This window comes from Protopterus annectens, chromosome 15.part0 (genome assembly GCF_019279795.1).
Source record: "Protopterus annectens isolate FY-2018-M chromosome 15.part0, PAN1.0, whole genome shotgun sequence".
Taxonomy (NCBI): domain Eukaryota; kingdom Metazoa; phylum Chordata; order Ceratodontiformes; family Protopteridae; genus Protopterus; species Protopterus annectens.
The window spans coordinates 795,094,126-795,117,111 of NC_056749.1; the positions used below are offsets into that span (position 1 = coordinate 795,094,126).

Below are 22,986 nucleotides of genomic sequence, written 5' to 3' on the forward strand. Positions count from 1 at the left end.
TAGGACTTTTTTTTTTTTTTTTTTGCAGGTAGAACAGGAAGGTGAATCACACAGGGCTTTGCAGGTAGAACAGGAAGGTCCGGCACAAAGGGCTGAGGACACATAGTCATACACAGAAAAGACAGATGGCACATAAACAGGTAGTGTAAATAGTGTGGGAAGAAATAGCCAGGGAATTGTTATGGCTAGGTTTATATAGGCTCTAGGGCCAATAGCCTAGTACCAACCTATGAACCTATGAACCTATGTGTAGGAAAACAAGCAATGCCCAGAAACATCAGGAGAACTCATGCATGAGTCAGCATGTTAAGAAATACTAATGAAGGAACCAATGAAAACAACGTAACAGCAATTATGTTGTGAAGGGAGGAAGCAGCAGCAGCAATGATGGACCCTGAATGACAGCTGACATGATACGTAAAGGCCTTGGTTATCATGAAGTATGTCGTTGCACAAAAGAACACTGAGCTACAGGAATGCTACCTGCATGCAGCCACGTCTATATACAGGGGTGTGTTATATAGTGGCATACACCTGCAAACGTGTCAAGGACATATCACTGGCACACCAGTAGCCAGCATAAGCAACACTGGCATTGTAAGCACAAAGCATATTATTCTGCATTAGTAGTGGCACTAAGCTGATCTAGCAAATATGCACATGCATATGTTCAGATACAAACTGCATGCAAAATTACCAAACAAACTGTGCCCTAGCATACACTAGGCATGCATGCTGTAGTTCCACTAGGGGCAATGACTGAAACTATCTCCATTGGAGACATTACTTTTGTACAGCATGAATATACATCATTACTGTGCTGTGACAAACATAGGCACAATGGTGGTGGACGCATCATGGGACTACACCGATAAACATATACTGGAAGAGCAGCTGTCACATGACATAGCTTGTCAGAACAGTGTACATCAGAAAACACAGGAAACAGAGAGTGACATCTTGTGTAAGTTGCCGCAGGCAGTGTGCCATCTGCAGTGAAACGTGAGGTGATAGGTATAGAGAGTGGAACGATGTTGTAAGAATGCATTCAAGCAGATCTGCACCATGTCCTCCTGTATAAATATATGGTGGCAAGCTCTGCATATGGTAATGGAACATAACCGACTGTAAAATTATATGCGTGGATACATACCCACACATTTACATGTCCAAGCATGAATCAGATGGGCATATGCCCCAGGCCAAGGACAGCATGATGGTACTTTATCACATGAACATAGTATAAGATAATGTATAATGCAAATGATACAGATACTGAATGATGTCAGAACAGCAGACGCTGTTAATGGTTCTCAGAACTAAACATGTATTAACACCCCGTTAAGCAAAATTCATACTTCTGCATGTATTCACACGTGTCAAGTCACACAGCACAACATACACAATCACTAATGCGTGTGTACAGACAACATGTCATATTTCTTCTGACAGCATAACAAACATTTTGCATCTTTTGTTTATGTAAATGACTAGTACATATACAAAGGTTATCAAAAGTGTGGTATCATCACAATATAGTGTCAGTTGATTTGGTATTCACTGTTTTGTGTAATATTTGGGTATATAGATCTGACTGTAATAAATCTGTGAATTATACATAAATGCTATAAAACCTACAATTTTCTTTTTGTTCAGGGATAATGTTTCAGGGCTGTTGAAGGTAAACTGTAGACATATACTTGTGCTTGTTTTTCTGAGCGATGTATGCAATGTGTGAAAGAAATTGTTACTATTGTGCTGTCAATAGCTGTAAGGAGTGAAGTAAGATATTTTGTAAGTTCTCATTTGGAAAGGGCATGTACACTGGATACACCCCTGTCTGCTCTGAATCTGTAACTTGATTCATATTTTGCTCCTTTCTGGGGGCTGCTTACCAGAAGGACAACAAGTCTAAATACAAATATATGCAAACACAGTGTGTGTGTGTGCGTGTGTGTGTGTGTGTGTGTGTGTGTGTGTGTGTGTGTGTGTGTGTGTGTGTGTGTGTGTGCGTGTGTGTGCGTGTGTGTGTGCGCGTGTGTGTGTGCACGTGTGTGTGTGTGTGTGTGTGTGTGTGTGTGTGTGTGTGTGTGTGTGTGTGTGTGTGTGTGCGTGTGTGTGTGTGTGTGTGTGTGTCATGCACAGGATTGAAACTACATTACTGTACAGTAAAGGACTGAGCAAAAATGGAAAATAAACAGCTGATCAAAAAACAAACGGAATACAATATCAACATTTTTCCAGGGGTGCAAGACCCCCTAAACTCCCCACATCCACTGCTAATTATATATCCCATCTCCATGATCACAATACAGTAGGGAAAAGGTAAGTCTCCAATCCCCACTGTATCCCATTTTCACATAAGATAAAAGCAAGCATGTGTGATCAGCTTTTTTCTCTTCAATAATTACCATGTTTTACCAACTGTAGTAGATATAGATATAGATATAGATATAGATATAGATATAGATATAGATATAGATATAGATATAGATATAGATATAGATATAGATATGCCCCGGGATTCAATAAGCCATTTTTTCCATGCAGGAATAGTGCAGCAGCTCCTGCATGGAATATGGTTGCCGAGCGATCCAGTAAACAAGGCTGGGGGCATGCATGAGCCTGGCAGCACTATTCTGACATGGGCACCACTGAATAATGCTAATTACCTCCTTTCCTGGTGAAAACCATGCAAATGAGGTGAATTAGTGATTCAGTAAGCAGGCAGGCATCCATGCCAGAACAGTGTGAGGTGCAGAAATGTATTCAGTTACTAACCGAGTACATTTCTACAAAAATAAAAATGGAGGCATGACAGCTCAAAGTAAAGCATGTATTATAACCATTAGGCATGTCAATGTCCAAAAATATGGCCATTGGCATGGAAAAGAGTTGCAAAATTATAAAAATCAAAGTTTATTTATTTATTTATTTTTGGCTGATTTTGGCCGTTGAAGCATAGCACAGTGGCATGCAAATGGGATTGTGCCAAAAATAATAAAAAATGTAAAAGACAATTTTAAGTGAAATCTGCATTTTGCCATTTTAGTGTATGGCATGCAGAATCAATACAATAGCAGGTAACACTGGTTGCTAAGGAAACAGGCTCCGGTGTAGTGGTGTAACTAGGGACTAAGGCAGTGGGATATGCAAATGAGCAGATTTTACTGAATCACTAAATGGGAGACCATTGTCTGCATGTACCTAACTGTGTAGGAGCTATAAGGCAGTGGTGTAAGCAGAAGAAGCAGCTGACATGAAAAGGGGTGTATCGTGCTTGGTGTAAGCACATTGGAGCTCCACTGCTCCCATTTAAGCTTAGCTAAGCACAGCTAAGCAAGGGGGTGTGTCTGAGGTTGTATTGACTTATTCCATGAAATGAAGAGTGTGTTCTCATCCAGGGAGGGCCATTTCTGCTTCAAAGTGTTTACTTTAGCTAAATGGGTTTGCGCAGCATGCACCCGGTCTAAAACAAAAACAAAAAACCCCAGAAACAGCAGAATTGTTTATATCTGGGCACCCAGTTTGCGCGGCTCCCCTTGGGGTTTAAAAGGGGAGGAAATGGGAAGGGGAAAAAAAAGGAAATAGCAGCATAAAAGCAATCAAGTACAAATAATAGAGCTGGCAGGTGGGATGTATCACAACCAGCCAATCATACAGGCAGCATCTGCAGCACAACACTATAAACTCTGCAAACACCTTGCAGTCTGTTTTTTCGCACAAACTCTGCACCATTGGTGTGCACACTCGGGGAATTTTAACCGACAAAATTTTAGGGGCTACTTTCACTCTCATACATCAGTATCTGCTAGAGGCTGGGGGTGGTGAGGAGGACAATGCTGGCAACTGCCCCACACTGAGGAGGAAGAAAAGAGTGTTCAGACCCAGGGTAACCTACCAGGGGCTACATCATCTAGAGATAGTAGAGTGTTACAGGGTGGACAGAGACATACTTCAGCAACTCTGCGAGCTGACCCGGCCTCACCTCAGACCCAGAACCAACAGAGGGGAACCCATCCCAGTGGATACCAAGGTATGTGTAGCCTTAAGAATACTAGCTACAGGTACTTTCCAAAGACCTATTAGAGACATCATAGGGGTTTCACAGGCATCTGAATCCAGGGTACTCCACCATTTCCTAGATGCCATGCTACCTCATGCCAGTGAGCATATTTACTTTCCCAGCACCCATGAGGAGAGGACCAGCAATATGTGCCTCTTCCATCATGTAGCAGACTACGCGGAGGTACTGGGTACCATAGACTGCACACATATCCACATCAAAACACCACCTGGTGAACAGGGTAGGGTCTACTTAAACTGCAAAGGCTTTCACTCCAGGTCATGTGCAATGCACAGGGCATTATCATTAATGTGTGTGCTGACAGCCCAGAATCTATCATGACTCCCACATCTGGCATTCCTCACAGCTGTACCAGGGATGCTCCAGGGGGACATCCTGTATGGCCATCTGGTGGGGGATGCTGGCTATGCATTGGAGCCATGGATGATGACTTCCATCAGAAATGCACACACACTCACTCAAGAACACCATAATGAGGCACACGCACAAACCAGGATCATTATAGAGTGTGTGTTTGGGATGCTCAAGTCACGGTTCTGCTGTCGTGACATATCTGGTGGAACCTTGCAGTATTCTCCAGCCACATGAGCACACATGTTCATAGTATGTGCCATGCTACACAATATGATCCTGCAGAAACAGCTGCAGCAGGAACAGCATGGGGAACAGCAACACAGCCCCCCCACCACCATTGCCAAGGTCCCCACAGGCACAGAGGGACTTGGAGGAGGAACCCCCTGAGCCAGCTCCTGTAGGCAGATGGAGGCATGCCCAATATGGCCTGGCCTTGGCAAAAGAGGCAAAGCATAGTACTGTGTACTGCCTGCATACAACATAGGCAGTCCTCAAACACTGTCCTCACAACTGCTGCAGGCACAAGGTAAGTCAGTCTTCTTAACAATAAATGAATGGATTAGTATATTCTGGTAGCATATCTATGGTATTGCTGCATGCATGCAAGGGAATGTGGCGGTCTACTGGGATAGCAGCAGACAACTGACAGCTATGTAGGACACCAGGAAATGTTTATCCAATACTGGCCTCCCCACACTATGCAGTAGTACACAAGATGACAAATCCCACTGCAGTATATGTGGGGGGGGGCAGCTAACTGGGGGGTTATAGGTCACAGGCATGGATGTAAGTGATGGGGTCCCATACTAACCCCTCAGCCTCACCCAGCATGTCAGCCATAGAAAACCATAAAGAAATGTCTGGAAAAGGCCCACAAATGGCAACAATGATGAAATACTCCCCTACAGACTTACACAGTGATAGCACATCAGGTCTTGGAGTTGCGGTAAGGGTCTGAAAGGTAAGAAGTCTGAGACTCAAATGTATGCCATTACAATCTGACTTGTGGTCTTTAGTGATATGCCTCTAACCTCCAAGACAGGGCACAATACTATGTTAAATGGAGCTAAAATGTAAAGCAAATATCAGCACCGTCTGTGCGAATGTGTACAGTTGACAGGTGTGCCCCTCACACACCCATATTTCCATAGAAATGCAGTATGCAGAAATGCTCTTGCTCCCATCCTATTTAATCTTCCTGTACTATACTTCCCACTCTAGAAACTGATAAATCTCATAATACCCTACTACAGTTCCAACCCCTAAAGAATTATACAACTTAGAATACATATAAATCTGATGAAATCACTAGTTAGTAGTTCTAACTACAACAATTACAAAATTGTAAAAAAAAATAAACGAAAAATGTTGGCATTGTACTAATAACTAATATGATCTTTTTACTTTGTCAGACTTACTTAATATGTGTACTTTGTATATCTTATGTTTGAAATCTGTAACTAGGATTCTTATGTGTAAACTGTAATTCCTATGTGCAATCTGTAATTTGTATTTTTCTGGAGCTTTTCTCCCCAAGACTCCATTGAAAATGGGCTCCTTGTGGCCCAAAGGACCATCCTGACAAACTACACATAAATAATAAATAAATGTTTGCACAGTACTCGCAGCAGAGCAAACATTGCCAGGGCTGTCACAATCTACATGATAACTTGTTGCATGTCCACAACATGCAGGGGTCAATGAGCTGTGTATATGTGTGGTTAATACTGTCAGGATGTGGCCAGGACTTACTCCTGGCTGTTTTGTACTACTGGCTTAGGTACAGTACTATGGTTGACAGGGCCATGTTCCAAGAACTGCAGTGCCAACTAATTTGCATGTCAGCTGCACCTATGGTAGGAGTTGTACACACTGTCCAGATGTCAATATCTATTACTGCTGGAAAGCTGGACAGATCATGGACAGGAGGCCACATATATGGACAGTATACAGGTCGGAGTAACCTACACAGTGCCTACCATACCTCGCAACTGTGCAGACCTTTTGCAGAATGTCTAGAGGTTTGCATCATATTTGTGGTCTCTTCATCAAGAAATAGTGGTTGTCTGCAAATCACTGGGAAATCATGAAAGACTAAAGTCAGACAGAAACTACAGATTGTAGTGTCACAGAAGTCATACCCTGTAGGAAAACCCATGCTAATGCATAATCTGTTATTGTATCATGCTTCTAGGTTTGTAAGGCCAGTAGTTAAAATGGTCCCTATATTTAGGCTTTTGTCCCCCAATTACTTATTACTTTGTCCAGATGTCTGGCCCTCAGAAGTTGAGAGGTATGGTGCCTAGTAGCACAGCAGGTACCTGAAGGTCTGTGTACTGCCAAGTCATAAAAGGCTGCCACCTTTCTGTGTCAGCACTGACTAAATATGTCACTGGCCAACAGCCATACACCTGAAATGGCAGGTTGTCACATAAGGAGCACAAGTATGCCTTGTATATCTGTTCTGCTTGTCCTAACATTGCATTTGCCTGCCAACTATTTGCAAAACAAGAAAAGGTTATATCAAATCATCAATGGCAGACAGTGGGGAAGCAGACGTCACACCCATGACAGAAAGCAAGCAAATACCAAACTGGTCCCTCAAGTCCCTCAACTGTTCTATGTTTGGCAGACTAGTATCAAAACCCTGTCCCCATGTGTGGGCTTTCATCCGACTGTCATATATGGGGGTGTTCAGCTGTCAGAAACAGTGACAGTTTGACAGCTAGGCCAACATATAGCTGCATAATAACATAGTAACATAAAATGTCTGAGGACCACAGCAGATGTAGTGGTGCAGTGATGGACAACCTGCCAAACAAGTACACTCAGAGGTGTGAAGTCCATAACCTTGTATGTGATGTTATGACATTTACCATGCTCACACCAGAATTACAAATACATAACAGCAGCCACTGTGGGCAGAGCCTGTGACAGGAATACAAAAGGATAAAAGAGACACACATAAAGGGGAGGGAACCACTGGCCAGACAAATAGAGAATATGCACACCAGAACAAAGTTTGCAGTAACATAGGAGCCCTGCAGTGTGGAGGCAGTAAACATCACCTGCAAATACACAACATACACCCACATAAGTGGAGGTCTGCAACAAACAAAAACCCCAAGTGAAGGACACCTCAGAAGCAAAAACACATGTGAATTTCACATGCATACACACCACAGACCACGCATACTCCATACACCAGGGTCTTGCAAACACATACACACAACATATTACTCATAGAAGATTCCACTGTGAGACACACAGATGTGCCACACACCAGGCAGGATAAGGAAAAAGCCACGGTTACTTGTTTGTCAGGTGCCATAATCTGGCATATCACACATGCACTCATGTCACCCTACAACAGGTACAGGTATCACTCTGACCTGGTCCATGGTGGTGTGTACGATGTCAGATGTACCTTCCGGACAATAATGAAACAGACATGATTCAGCTTGCTGAATATGTGTCCCATGCAGGTATGTCCCTAGCTGTAAGCAGCATCCTGCTGTCACCCAGAGTGATGGCTCAATACAAACAGAAAGGGATTGTCAGTAACACTTGGCTCACTTACTGGTGTCATCCCAGGGATATCCACTGCCTGGCAGCCTGGGAACATATGAATGACAGAACATGCTGCCTTGCCACAGATGGCCTACATCTCTCTCACCTGGCCTACAGGCCTCTGGTAAAGGCCCATGCCTCACCCATAGTGCCTTTGTAGGGAATGTCATGGGGTCCATACTACCAACATAACACAGTCAACAAAATGTAAATGAAAGGCCATGCCGCCAAATGCGAGGAGCATACCTCTCAACCCCATAGAGCAAGAAATCTCGACAAAGCCATAAATAATGGGGGGATAAAGGCCCAAATATAGGGACACTTTTAAGTAGTGCTCTTATAATGTTAGAAAGTTGATAGAATAACAGCAGGGATTGTCTGAAAGGTATGAAGTCTGAAACTCAAATGTCTCTGTCAGTATTTCCTGACTTCAACCTTGAGTGATTTCTAATAAATGTGCTTGAAAACCACAATCTTATGGGAAACCAACCAGATATATGAGGCTTGAATCTGGACATTCTCTGAAAATCTGTACAGTTGAGAGGTATGGCTAGCAGTCTAAACAGGAGAATGCACTCATTACAGGCAGTCGTAACCCTGGAAGATGGTGACATGTCTACACTCACAGAAACTTGGTCCACAGCCATGGAGAGAAACACATCCTTACCTGATCACTCATCCTATCACACAGCCAGAACCCAAAATATGGGTAGCAAAGCCAAAGGAGGTGGAGTATAAATATATGTTAGACAGGCACACACCTCCAGGCTGGTGAAACAGCCTGACAAACACAAGACACTCCATGTGCAGTCTACTGTTGACAAGACCCATATTCAAGTCATATGTAGCTACAGGCCAGCATATCTGACTCAAGACACCCACCCCACATATCTGGCTCTCTAAAAATCTATCAGGATTCCACCCACCTTGATCCAGGCTGAATTATATTACCCAAGCATGGATTTGAAATACAACCATGCTAGAACAAGAATGCACAGGGATTCCCCATGTCTTAGCAATGCTACATCCTTAGGACAGCCACTTGATACCCCCACAAGATGTGAGACCTATGTCGGACTTGGCAGTAACCAACATGATCAACCACTGCAGCACCCCTATAATATCATCCCCCCTGACAAGATCTGACAGAAAAGTGGTCACACGTCATATCACCATCACCCCTGACCCCCCCTCTAGCCATGGTAAAAGGAGGATGTCCCACAAGCTGATCACAACCACCAGTGGGATGGTATAAACAGCTGAACATCCCCCTATCCCACTAGAGGAACCAGCACCAACTTACAAATGTACAAAAAAAAAACTATACCAGCATATATATAGAGATGCATGAAATCAGGAACACCTGACAGGACAACATCACCATCCGCAAGTGAGAGTAAACCTGCCCACAAACATCTGCAATAAAGGAACTATATAACACAAGGATACCATTGCTGAACAGGACCAAGAAGGAGCAGGTGCACAATTGGAAGTAATCACCCCTTAGTCTGAACAAACAAAGAAGAGCACCAGTAAAATGCACTAAAGGCAAATCTGAGTCCAAATTGCATACATCTAAGACAAACAATCATAAGACCTTCCTCACATATGTCCGCATTCCCAAAGGAAGCTCTCAAATCTGTGCAGAACTGGTGGTCAAGGACACCACATACACAAATGCAGTAAATATAGCCAATCCACTGTCTGACAGATGCAATGGAAATGTTTTACCTTTGCCCCCATAATGGAAGCAGGACATTCCCAATACCTGAACACCCAACACTTATCACTAGGGAACAGGGCAGCAATGCCCTCTCAAAGTCAAGAAGACAGTCTCCATCAGACCTGAAGACGGCCCAGGTTGCAACCTACAGGAACCCAGGCATGAACTGGCAGCATCATTATGCACCCTACACACCCAAACCCTGAGTATTGCCTTTGTCACAGCTGAGTGACAGACAGCCACTGTCATCCCTTCCCACCAAGGTGGATTATTCACCAATCCAGGAAATGAAAGAGACAACAGCCTAACTAGCCTGATCTGCAAGGCCATTCAATGGATTATCATGGATCTCATTAACAGGGACATATGCAAAATCCAAATACATTACCCTACACAGTCTGCCATTCTCAGGGGAGGTATGTCAGTGACTCTGGAGGACTTCCCTGAGGCAGGCAACAAAGGCAAGGATGGGGGACAGATGGTGCACCCTGGCCAACTTGACCTGGCCAAAGCCTTGCACACTATACCCCATATGGCCATAGTACATGAACTCTGACAACTAGGCAGCAATCTATATGTTACCAGATGGGTAGCAAACCAGTTCATTGACAGAACCCACATATTCATAATAGGGGTAGCCAACTAAAATAGTACACCCGTGCTGTGTGGCATACTCCAGGGATCGGTCCGGGGGCCTCTGGTACATGGGATATACTTCACTGAGGTGCAGGCCATAAACACAATCCTATAGCTGACCAAGTAGGCAAATGACTGCAAGCTGGGAACAGACATCAATACCCAAAGTGATGTGGAAGTCCTACAACAGGGCCCCAACAAAACAAATGACTGATGTCAGAAACATTGCCACAAGCTGAATGTCTGCAGATGCATCAGCATTCCCTTTATGGAGACTGGCAGACCCACATAGTTTCACATTAACAACAATGTCCTACATACACAATCAGTAGTGAGGCAATTGGACACCCAGGTTGATAGCAACCTGAAATCTGAGCCTCATGTTTCTTCCATTGTACAGAAAGCTTCATAGATGAGAAAATCCAAATGTAAGGGTCATCCATCCAGGGACAAGGAGGTCATAAGAACCATGTATGCTAACCTTATTAGGCCAATCATTTTGTTCAATGCCCCCTTCAGCATGTACTTCACAAAGCACATGCAGCAGCTGGAGAGACCACAGAGGTTCATCACCGGGAGAATCCAGGCCCCCAAACACCAACCCTACACAGATAGGCTAACAGCACTGTCCCTCTACTCAGTTCCATATGGACTCTGCAGAGGTGACCCCTCTCTTGCATACAAAGCAATCCAGACCCTGCCTTGATGGACCTGTTGCGCATCTGGAAGTCAAGGCCCACTCACTCTACCTGTAGGCACAGCATCAACCTGGTCTGTGATATCATTGTTGGTGTGACAGATATGTGTCCCACACACTTCCCTATCTGTGGAATACATTCCCTGTCCATATCAAGCCAAGCTCCTCAATACCCGTATTGAAGTACCCCCTGTATATGTGCATGGGAAACAGAACATACAGTCCTGTGATCTGACCCATGTCCCTGCTGGACAGGGACCTCTGTGTGCCAGCATGTTTTAACATGGGTTACACTCATGTTTGTGAGGGTTATAAATGCATCAGGGCCAATAGCCAATCTACCTCATATCAACCTATCAACCTGTACACAGATGTCTGTCAGTGTTAAACCACAGTACTCTGCACTGCTATACCACTGACATACCTGGAAATCACAGTGCTATGTGGAATATACCACACATATAATGGACATTTCTGCCAGTAGAATGCACTCTGTACCCACACCCATACCTCTCTACTTCTTACAGCAAGACATCTGGACAAGGTCATAAATGAAAATAGGGCAAAGAACCAATGATAGGATTGTGTTTTAAATATTGCCCTTACAAACTTTGTAAGTTGATTGTACAGCAGGTTTTGCATTAGCATGAACTGGCTGAAGGTTATGAGGTCTGAAATACAGATGTTTTGTCATTATTTTCCAAATTACCAGCCTTTAAGTATATGCCACCGACTTGCCAGAAAACCACATGTTTATGACACATGGACAAAACAGAGACAAACATCTGGACAAGCTGGAAAAACCTGTACAGTCAAGAGGTATGCCCACTCCAGGATATGACCTTCAGGTAAGATGAATACCACACAAGCAGGAGGTCCCCAGCCAGTATATCACCAATGCGTTGGACTCTTCACACAACTGCATCACTCAATTGGCTGTAGCCACACCTCTCAACTGGCCAGAATGTGGAAGAAGGTGTAGCGTTTGGCTCATTATATTGATCTGTGCATCATCCATCTTGTATTTCTCTGTTAAATCACTGTGATGATCTGAAGATTTCTGTCAGCAGGTAATGACACAATACACAACAGTGTCAAACTTCATATATGTCAGAAAATGTCTGCTAAAACAAGCCCTGTAACCCTAGCAAATCATACATTAATAAGAGCAATAGTTTCAGTATCCCCTTATGTTTGGGCCATTGTATCCCCACGTTGGCAGGCTATCTCCAGTTATCTTGCACTAATAGGTTGAGAGGTATGGCTGTAGCACACAAAACCCTGGACTTGAGTACAACGTATCTCTGGAATGGAGTCTCACACTCACTACAGAAGGTCATACTGGGCACGCTCCTACACTTAGAGAAGTAAAGCCCATGTCAGAAACCACATTGACTTACAAATCTGTATTGTGCAAAGTCTTTGCATACGCGCAGTTATGTACACCTTAACTGTCTCCACACACACCCAGCAGACAGGATTACCCACAGCCAGCTGTAGGTGGCCCATATGTGTATATCTGCATCTGTTGCATGTGATATACACTCACATTTGACAATATGTCAAGCATACACACACACAGACATGGGGAAGAGAGAGACAGACAGTGATAGAAAGAGAAACACAGGGAGACACGCACAGAGAGTGAATCATGCACAGGGATACCCTGAATGGCATAAAGTGATGTCCTGCTGCAGACAGATGCATACCAGTTGTAACCAGTCACACGTGCCAGCATGAAGATGAGATCCATTGTGTGATAGGACTGAGGTGGCGGTTGTAATATCACATCACCTTCCTTTGTGTATGTGTGTGCCTGTAGGTTTCAGTATTAAGAGGCCTTTCCCACCCAGTACACTTCCCATTGCCCTACTTTACAAGATCTGCTGATGTCATTCACCTTAGAAGTACCTTTGGAATGGTCTCAGTCCTATAAGCTCTATAGTGCGTGCAATAACTGCATAACACTATAGTACAAATAACTAGATAGGTAGGGGTTCTGATTGTGTGCGTGTGTGTGTGTGTGTGTGTGTGTGTGTGTGTGTGTGTGTGTGTGTGTGTGTGTGTGTGTGTGTGTAAGAATAAGAGTTTTAGGTCTTTCCCACTCACTACACTTCCCATTGCCCTACTTTACAAGATCTGCATATGTAATTCACCTTAGAACTACCTTTGGACTAGTCTCAGTCCTGTAAGGCCTGTGGCACATGTGATAACTGCTTAACACTATAGTACAAATACCTAAAGAGGCAGGGGTTCTAGTCTCAGTCCTGACAAATATGTGTGCGTGTTTGTAGGCTAAAGATTTTGAGGCCTTTCACACTCAGTACACTTCACATTGGACTACTTTAGCTGGCCTGCTGATGTCAGTCACCTTAGAAGTAGCTTTGGACTAACAGCAGCCCTATAAGCTCTGTGGCACATGTGATAACTGCAGAATACTATAGTACCAATAGTTAAATAGATAGGGGTTCTATTCTCAGTCCTGGCAAATGTAAAAGTGTGTGTGTGTGTGTGTGTGTGTGTGTGTGTGTGTGTGTGTGTGTGTGTGTGTGTGTGTGTGTGTGTGTGTGTTTGTAGGTTGAAGATTTTGAGGCCATTCACACCCAGCACAGTTCACATTGGCCTAATTTAGCTGTCCTGCTGATGTCAGTCACCTTAGAAGTAGCTTTGGACTGGTCACAGCCCTATAAGCTCTGTGGCACATGTGATAACTACAGATTACTATAGTACCAATAACTAGATAGATAGGAGTTCTAATCTCAGTTCTGGCAAATGTAAGTGTGTGTGTATTCATGTTTGTAAGTGTGTATATTTGTAGATTAAAGTATTTTGAGTCCTTTCTCACCCAGTACACCTCCCATCCCCATACTTTACAAAGGCTGGTGATGTTATTCACCTTAAAAGTACCTTGGGATACTCTTCACTCTATAAGCACCATGGCACATGTAATACCTGCATAACACTATAGTACAAATAACTAGATAGGTAGGGGTCCAAGCCCAATACTGGCAACTGTGTGTGTGTGTGTGTGTGTGTGTGTGTGTGTGTGTGTGTGTGTGTGTGTGTGTGTGTGTGTGTGTGTGTGTGTGTGTGTGCGTGTGTGTGTGTGTTTGGATGAGGACCATAGCTACTGTGATGAGGGTTTTACAATATTTAGGCATGTTCCATCCAGTACACATCCCATTGGCTGCTTTACAAGGCGTGCTGATGTCATCCACCATAGAAGTACCTGTAGACTCTCATTAGCCCTATAAGCTCCATGGTGCATGCAATAACTATGCAACAGTATGGAATACATAACACGATAGGCAGGGGTACTATTCTCAGTTCTGACAAGTGTGTGTGTGTGTGTGTGTGTGTGTGTGTGTGTGTGTGTGTGTGTGTGTGTGTGTGTGTGTGTGTGTGTGTATTAGTGTGTGTATTCATGTTTGTAAGTGTGTATACTCATAGTGAAAGTGTTTTGAGACCTTAATCACCCAGTACATCTCCCATTGCCATACTTTACAAGACTGGTGATGTTATTCATTTTACAGGTAACTTGGGACACTCTTAACCTATAAGCTTTGTGGTACATGTGATAACTGCAGAACACCATAGTGTCAATAACTAGATAGGTAGGGGGTCTAATCTCAGTCTTGGCAAATGTGAGTATGTATAAGTGTGGGTGTTAAGTGTTTGTAAGTGTGTATATATGTAGGACACAGTATTTTGAGGCCTTAATCTCCAAGTAGACTGCCCATTGCCATACTTTACAAGGGGTGGTGATGTTATTCACCTTAGAACTACCTTAGGACACTCTTCACCCTATAAGCTTCGTGGCACATGTGATAACTGCACAATACCATAGTAACAATAACTTGATAGGTAGGTGCTCTGAACTCAATACTGACAACTGTGTGTGTGTGTGTGTGTGTGTGTGTGTGTGTGTGTGTGTGTGTGTGTGTGTGTGTGTGTGTGTGTGTGTGTGCATGTGCATGGGAAGCATATTCCCTGTGGCTGTTGTGTATGTTGGTTATACCATTTTAAGGCCTGTTGACTCCCTCACCATGGCATCACCTTGCAGAGCCACTTAATGGCATTTGCTGCACATGTAACATGTTAAACTGTACAGGCCATGCCAGCCATCTGTGCATATGTATATGGAATACCCAGATGTTTGCAACCAATATGTTGTCTGTGACCCCTAACAATGGGCATTTATGAGACACATTGCCAGTCACAGTCACTGTAGTGACAGACGCAGTGGCAGCAAACCTCGTACCTGTTTGAAACATAATGCTGATAGACAGTCTGTAACTCTATCACTGTATCACATCACCTTGCAGCAGTCTACAGATAGACATCAGGTGAATGCCATATGTGAAGCTGGAGCAAACAGCAAACATTGGGCACACCTGTCACATATTGTCGTGACACAAATTGGAAATAGATAGCAAAACAGCTCGTACAATTGAATGCACCTTCTGAAGGGTATGAATTGTTACATGACAACAGCTGTCATTAAACTACAATGTCAGTCTATCATGATTTGACCAGATGTAGGCCAGACAACCACATGTACATGACTGATGTGACTAAATCATGTGTCAGAGATCAGGACAATCTGTACACATATGCAGAGGTCAGAGGTATGGCCACCATCTGTACTCATACCTCCCAAGCTGGTAGAGCAAGGACTGTTTACAAAGCTATATATAATGGGGTGACAAAGGACACATAATAGGGACACCTGTCAAATAGGGCTCCTAAAAACATATGACAGTGATAGCATAACAGGGTTTGCATTAGCATAGATGGTCTGAATGGTATGAAGTGTGCAACTCATAATGTTTGCCATTATGTTATGACTGCAGCCCACAGTGGATTGGAAACAATTTGACAGACAGACACAGATGTATGAGGAAATGGACCACTGATATGTGGCATGCATCAGGACAGTCTACGTAAACTATACAGTGGAGAGGTATGTCTGAACCACCCTGCAGGTTGCAGTCCATGTTAGGCAAGATGTAATCTGTGCTAACAGCTGACACAGTTAAAGGAGGTCCCAGAACTGTGGGACAAGACACTTGTGGGACAAGACACTTGTCATACAGATCTGTGCTGATTGCATAGAGAAGTGATTGCACATCAGAAGCACCTTAATGTCATGAGAAATACTGTAAACAAAGGTAATGTCACACAAAGAAGGTGGCATACTAGCGTGCCAGAGGGCATCCGGTATGTTTCACTTGCCGGGGGCATGTTATGTGCTGCCAACTGTCATATTACCACAGCATGTGTCCCACACTCTACAAATGATAATGTCACACTCACATTGTGTGTTGCCTATGTGTGTGCAATATGTATACAGGAGAAGGCCCTGTGACTACTGTGTGCTCATATGATAGGTGGATCTATTGGGGTTAGGTTCATGGCTAGGTTTGTGAGGAACCTAGTGCCAGTACTCCAGTAACCTCCTATGTTTGTATGAGTTTGTGGTACCACACAACACTGAGGTGACATATATAAAGGGTAGCTTTGTGTGACAAGGGGTATGTATGCAAGGTCACAATGTCTGCCAACAGTGTCCTTCACACACTGTTGCATGCATACACACCTGGTAAATGTGTACATATACAGCTGTACCTTGGCTATGAAATGGTCAATGTGTTTCCACTCTGCCATACTCCACATTATTAATATCTGCAGGGCCACAGTCTGAGAACACACAGACACCTGGAACACAAACAGAATACAGCATGTTAGACTACATTCAGTCAGTGGTACTAACACCAGTAATGCATCATGGCTAGTAAGGTACATGCACTTTGATTTGTACCCAGAACAAGTGCAAGCAGACAGCACCTAACACAGCATTACATAGCTACAATGTGCTATATTCACCATGCGCATCAGATCCATATTAGCATGTCCCTGCATCGATGGTATAAATGACAGGGATGTGGCACAGGTATAATCATATGCACATGGTGTGGTGTGGGTTTGCCAGAGGCCTAGGCTGGGTCATATGGTTGACATCATGTGTGTGTCTTTGGAGGGGTGTACTATAAATGGGACATGTAGAGGTGCTGTATGTGTCTGGAGGTGACCTGCCTGTGATAGTGATGTGTGTTTGTATGCACACAGTCACACCATGTAGCTACCCTACACAGGGGTACATTGGACAGCCATGGACCGTACATGGCAGTCTGTACAGTTTACTGTCTCCGGCCATGGACTCGGGAACTGGTCCTACCAGGGGTTTCACTGGTACCACCAGGCACAAGGCCAGATGCAGTACTAGTCCCCAATGGTGACTGCTATCTGCTGGATCCATGTTCCTGACGTGATTGGCCAGGACCACGTGCCCATGGCCTGCTGCTTCATGATGAAGACAGCACTCTCCCTCAGCAGTGCTGGAGGTACTGCCACTATGGGAGTGTGAAGGTACATGGCCTCAAAGAACCTCAGCTGCTCGTGGTGCTGGCCTACATCCATGTGGCTGCTGCCCATCTCCCACCACATGTTCCAGCACAGATATTCCATGGTCGAGAAGTTCCAAGGTTTCACCTCACCATCTATTCATGGCCTCTGTATTGTCATGTATGGCCTTAACAAGGTCATGTAGTTTGCCATGTTCACCGGGAAGATGTACATCCAAGCCCTGATTATTTCTCTGGTGTTGCAATCAGTATGTGCCTATGCCTCCATGATGGCCCTAAACATGCATCTTGTGACACCTGCTGTGGCACTTGTGACAGGGTCTTGATGGGCAGCAGTCCTCTTTTGAGTACACCTGTCCATCTGCCTCTGTGGGACCTCTCCTGAACTCTGTCTTTGGCTAGTGTCTACACTCACACTTGCCATAGTCACCACACTTGCCTGTTCAATGCCACCACCCACCAACTCTCCATTATCTCTGGCCACTGGAGATGAGTTACGTGTGTGATTGTGACTGTGTGCGGGGACATTGTGGTCAACAGTGGGATGTCAACTGATGGCACAATTCAGCCCATGACAACCCACCTGTTCCTCACTAAAACCACCATCATCATCAGAGTCCACAGAGACACTGACATCAGGTTCTGAGCGGGAGGAACCATGACCCCCATTGCCACCTGTGAGGGGAAGACAACATATGAAAATGAATACCTGCACTATAAGGTTGGCTGGTATATACACACACACACACACACACACACACACACACACACACACACACACACACACACACACACACACACACACACACACACACACACACACACACACACACACACACACATACACTTGCACACATGTATGCACACACACAGACACATACAGGTGAGGTGGCACAAAGGCATTACACAGACCTCACAATATCCAAATGGTGACATGCATGACACACAGTCATACCACATCATACACACTCTAGACAGGCCCTCAACATCATGCAGTGCAGCCATTTTCACTCCATCTTACTACTAATATACATCTCTGGCATACATGAATAGTGTTAGTAGGTGATGGGCCTTCACCTAGCATACACTGCATGCATGTACACATTACTGTTGTTCACCTGTATAGCACAGTGACAACTCCTACAGAACCCTACAGAGTTTTCCAGAATGTCTAGATGTATAGCTCATATTTTTGCTCTGTTCCTCATAACTCCTGTGTTTGTCTGACACATTACTGGGATGATCTGAGGATTGACATCACTAATTAATGACATACATTTGAGTTTCAGACTTCGTAATCTACAGTAAATGTATGTTAAATCAAATCCGGTTACACCAACAACTTTCTAAGCTTACATGGATATTATAAGTGTATACACCCCTGTTAACATGTCAGATTTTTCTAATATGTAAAATGAGACCACAATAAATCATTTCAAAACATTTCCTACCTTTAACGTGACATATAACCTGTGCAATCCAGTTGATAAACAAATGTGTTTGGTGTAAAATATATTAAATGAAATATGTACATTAGGCTGGTTGCATAAGAATGCACACCCTTAAACTGATACTTTGTTGAAGCACTTTTTTATTTAATTACAACATTCAGTCTTCTTGGGAAGGAGTCTATCAGCATGGCACATCTTGACTTGACAATATTTGCAAACTCTTCCTTGCAAAAGCCCTCCAACTCTGTCAGATTGTAAGGGCATCTCTTGTGCACAGCCCTCTTCAGGTCACACTGCAGATTTTCTATTTGAGTTAAGTCTGAGCTCTGGCTGGGTCAATCCATTACCCTGATTGTGTTCTGGTAAAGCCATTCTTTTGTTGATTTGGATGTATGCTTTGGGTCATTGTCATGTTGAAAGGTGAACATCCTCTTCCTCTTCAGCATTCTGGCAGACGCCTGAAGGTTTTGGGCCGAAAGTGACTGGTATTTGGAACTGTTCATAATTCCCTCCACCTTGACTAAAGCCCCAGTTCCAGCTTATGAACAGCAACCCCAAAGAAGGACACTGTCAACACCATGCATCACTGTGGGGATGGTGTTCTTTTGGTGATGCAAAGTGTTATTTGTGCACCAAACATACCTTTTGGAATTGTTGCCAAAATGTTCAACCTTGGTCTCATTACACCATAACACATTTTCCTGCATGTTTTTGGGAGACTTGATGTACTTTTTTGCAAATTATAGCCAGGCCTGGATGTTTTTCTGTGTGAGAAAAGGCTTCCATCTTCCAACACTACCCCATAGGCTAGACATGGAGAATACAAGAGATTGTTGTCACATGTAGTCCACAACCCTTACTTGCCAGAGATTCCTGCAACTCCTTCAGTGTTGCTGTAGGTCTTCTGGCAGCCTCCCTGACCAGTTTTTGTCATGTCTTTTTATCAGTTTTGGAGGGGAATCCAGTTCTTTGCAACTTCACTGTTGTCCCATATTTTTTCCACCTTTTGATGACTGTCTTCACTGTGTTCCATGGTATATGCAATGCTGTGGTAATGTTTTTGTACCCTACTCCTGACTGATACCTTTCAACAATGAGATCCCTTTGATGCTTTGTAAGCTCTCTGCATACCATGGCTTTTGCTGTACCAGGCAAATGAGTAAATCTCAGTAAAGACCTACTAGGACAGATGACTGTTATTTGGTTTTACACCGAGTCTCTTTAATTGATGGCAGGTATGTACCCAAGCAGACTGAATGCTGTAATTAAATCAAAGGGTGTTTAACAAAATATTAGTTGAAGGATGTGCACACTTATGCATCCAGCTTATCGTAAGTTTTTTATTCTTCATATTTGGTTCCCTAACTGACACGTTTGTTTTTCAATTGAATTGTACAGGTTATAGGTCACATTAAAGGTGGGAAAAGGTTCGGAATTATATATTGTGATCTCATTTTGTTTATATTACAAACACCTGGCATCTTAACAGGGGTGTGAACACTTTTTATGTCCACTGTATAAGAGTAATATTTACAATATGTCCCTATTTTGGGGCCTTTGTCCCCCCATTTTGTCAGTCTCGGTCCAGATTTCTTGTACTGACAGGTTTTGAGGTATGCTACAGAAATGTTACATCTCCTGCAAATAGGCCCCTGTGGTGACCACTGTGATGTGATGCAGTTAACCCGACCACAAGTGAGCATGCACATATCACAATATGGCTAGGAGTGAGAGTTGTGTGCATGGTACAATGCATGCCCTTAACATGCCTGTGGTACTGATGAACCACAACAGGAGAATTCCATAGTTACCAGCTTCAGGCTGCTGTCCCACATCCAGACCAGATGGTCCTATGTAGCTGGGGGAGAGAGGTATTTTCAGCAAACTCACATGTGGCATTGGCACTAGATGAATGCAGCTTTTCTGCACATTTATAGTACTAGTTGCAATACTACACAATTCTGCTGTCTTTCCCCATGGATGTGCACTTCTGCGCATTACAAAAACCCACCCACAACTGCATTTTCACCTGACATATGCATCTAGATTCACTATGGATGCCAGTATGGCTGCTACACTAGTTGATTGATGTCCACTGGGGCCTTACCTGCATGCTCCTTGCCTGTTGTCTGGGTGCCACCCACCTCCATAATGTGGGTGTCTTCACTTTGATATTGGTGGGTGGTGGGTGCCCCAAGGTTGGCAAGGAGCTCCTCGGTAGGTGTAAGTGGGGCCTGCATGGCAGGAGCCCCCCCTGTGACTGTGTGGTCCCTGGCCATGGCAGCAGCCCTTCATCGGGCATTGTGGATAAGGTCGGCTGCACAATGCCTGACCTGCTTGTATGTTCGTGCGTGCAGGCCGACATCATTTACCCTGTGGACAAGGTCATCCCACAGGGTGGTCTGCTCCTGCAGATGTTGTTGGCCACAGCTAAACATGAGACCATAGTACTGGATTATGCTGTTGATGATCAGAGCAGTTTCTGCCTCCGTGTTTGCCGGCTATCTGGCGCGATGCATTGCACCTGGAAGGCATAAACAGAGAAACACATCACAGGACCTCATACATTTCTCAACGTTATTTACAGAACCTGCTCATCAACATTGACTAGCACTAGCCACCACTTATGACCACATCATACCCCTGTCAGCTATCAGCACAGTATGAGCTTGCATTGCACTCCTGGTCCTCATGTGTCATGTTCCCCCCAATGAGGGCCAGTAAATTGCATAATTCTCCATTCATCATTCACTTCTGTGTAGATGTATTACAGTGGCTGTCTTCCATGCAGATGGGGTGTGGGTGGTGCTCAGGCTTTGTTTGACTACAGTGTGTAATGGAGCTGGGAGCACATGCCTGAGTTCATGTAGGATACAGACAGGGATGCTATCAGGTCCCATGTGGACTTCAGTTTGTTGCCTTTGAGTAGGCATTATGACCCTGATGATGAAAGGAGTGGTGCAGATGCTGTGCATATCCACCTATATGGATGGGGGGATGGGGGGCGACCTTTTCACTTAACCTATCTGCAGCAGGTTGGCTATAGCTATGGCATGTGTGTATGTGGTGTGACTGACCAGCAGTACAGGGTGGGTTGGGTTGTTGCCTCTGAGATTGAAGACATATGTGAAGATGGCCTTGTGATTGGCCTTGGTGGAGTGGATGTGTCCAATTTGTACTCCTAGTTAACCTTAGAGTGATTCACCTGTGACCTTATATGCTTGTTCAGACAAAGGTGGACATGCTTCCAAGTTGGTGCCTGGACCTACTTGGCCCTGTACAGCCAATATAGCAACTTATTATGTAGTTTGTGTATTGCTGCTGTCCACCAAAGGGGATTACTCTACCTTGGTAGAGGTGGGTTTTACAAGTCAGGTATTGCTGAGTCCATACAGCTATGTAGGTGCTCATATAGCTGTTTGTAGTAAGCATGGACAGGCGATCATAACACAATTGGACACTTCTCCAATTTCAACCTGATAATCATGCTTATTCTAGTAGCAGTCCATGCTACTGAAAACCTTTTATTCTATCAACTTTTTGGGTTTGTAAGTGCAATATTTAAAAAGTGTCGCTATTTTTGTGCCTTTGTCCCCCCATTATGTATGGCTTTGTACAGCTTTCTTGCTCTAGGAGGTTAGAGGTATGTCAGGCAGGGATATGGGCATTCTGCGAAAACCTGTACAGTTCAGGGTTATGGCCATACGGTACTTTCATAATGCAGGGGGTGTGTGACAGAACTTGTACACACTCCCTGCCATGCTACCTGTACAGTTCAGGGTTATGGCCATACGGTACTTTCACAATGCAGGGTGTGTGTGACAGAACTTGTACACACTCCCTGCCATGCTACCTGTACAGTTCAGGGTTATGGCCACACGGTACTTTCACAATGCAGGGGGTGTGTGACAGAACTTATACACACTCCCTGCCATGTTACCTGTATAGTTCAGGGTTATGGCCATATGGTACTTTCACAATGCAGGCGGTATGTGACAGAACTTGTACACACTCCCTGCCATGCTACCTGTACAGTTCAGGGT

At 44.1% G+C, this 22,986-nt stretch overlaps 1 pseudogene; it reads right to left on the reverse strand.

Annotated features, from left to right (window-relative positions):
• LOC122789885 overlaps positions 1–810 on the reverse strand; it is a 134,923-nt pseudogene extending 134,113 nt beyond the window's left edge.
• Positions 811–22,986: the final 22,176 nt, after the last annotated feature.